The following is a 1,361-nucleotide window of genomic DNA, read 5'->3' as shown; positions in this document are numbered from 1 at the left end:
AGTGTTCACTTTGAGAATTACTTATATCATAAATTTGAGCATGTAGCTGATGCATATCCCCAGACAAGTATATATTGTTCCACAACCTCCTAAAATGCTGTTGGATTAAGTTCCAATTAATTTCTGGGCCCACATATTTTCTTACCTGCTCCTCACAACAGGAAGTTGTCTAAGAAACAAGCTATTTCTTAGTTTGAAGCCCTAAAAGTGATGACTCAGTAAGGGTAAGGGCCCCCTCCTGGCATAGTCAGCAGTGCTGGGGTTCCGTGGCCCACACCATGGGAGAGAGTCCTGTGAGAATGGGTGTACCCACCAAACACTTATGCATAGTAATGAGAGGCAGGTCCACGGCATTGACCAAAGGACTGGTGTTAATGAGTTAGATTTCATCCTTCCCCAGTGGGAAAGAAGACCAGTGGAAGACTAGTTATATTTGGTGACTAGAGATGCAGAGAAAAGGGAACTTGTGTTAGGCTTGAGCCCGCCAATTGGACTAGATGCTGAAGGAGCCCTGCACTCTTTCTCTTTGCTCTTCTTCTGAAATCCACTCAGGTTCTGGTCTTTCAATTATGATCCCACCTAGGCCTGTTGCAGTTAATCAGAACACTGTTTTAAAGTCGCCTCATTAACCTACTGATCTGAAATATCTCCTGTTCTCCTCGGATGCTTGAAAACCCTCTAGTGTCATTTTCAAGCTGTCTTTTAGTTGATTTCTCTTCTACACTAGAAACTCTCTTCCAAGATAGATTGATTCTTAACTAGTTTCTAGTTGTTGTTAGCTGCTGTTAGGTGCCCCTAACTCTTGGTGACCCCACACACAATGAGGTTGATCATTGTTATCTATAAAGTTTTCATTGACTGACTTTTAGAATTAGGTTGCCAGGCCTTTCTTCCTAATGCCCAGAAGCTCTATTTAAATCTGTTTAGCATCATTGCAACACTGAAGTCTTCACTGAGACACAGGTGGTGGCTGCACATGAGGTACGATGACCGGAAAGTGAATCCCGGTCTTCTGCAAGAATTCCACCATTGACCCACCGTGGCCCTCACCAGTGTCACTGCTGTTGTTGCTAAGAGCTGTCAAGTCAGTTCTGACTCATACTGACCCTATATAAGGTTTCCAAGGAGTGTCTGGTGAGTTTGAAATGCTGACCTTGTGGTTCAAACCGACCTTGTAGTTCAGTGCTTACCCTACAGTGCTTTTTGACCTTGTATCAAATTTGTCAACTTTCTTGAACCTAAAGGAATGGTATTCCCAGGTGAAAAGAACTAAGAATCAAATCCCATTTTTTGTTTCATTGCAATGATTACAATCCCCTCCATGCCATGTTGGTTAACAGTATTTGCTTCTTTTCCCTCTG

General features: G+C 42.8%; 1 protein-coding gene across 1 annotated transcript in view; it reads left to right on the top strand.

Moving 5' to 3' along the window:
• Positions 1 to 1,361, top strand: part of GPD1L (glycerol-3-phosphate dehydrogenase 1-like) — an 81,270-nt gene that overhangs the window by 23,371 nt on the left and 56,538 nt on the right. The gene's annotated exons all lie outside the window — the stretch shown is intronic.

This window comes from Chrysochloris asiatica, unplaced genomic scaffold, assembly GCF_000296735.1.
Source record: "Chrysochloris asiatica unplaced genomic scaffold, ChrAsi1.0 scaffold00030, whole genome shotgun sequence".
Taxonomy (NCBI): domain Eukaryota; kingdom Metazoa; phylum Chordata; class Mammalia; order Afrosoricida; family Chrysochloridae; genus Chrysochloris; species Chrysochloris asiatica.
Note: the sequence above shows the minus strand (reverse complement) of the source record. Positions and strands in the feature narration are given on the sequence as shown.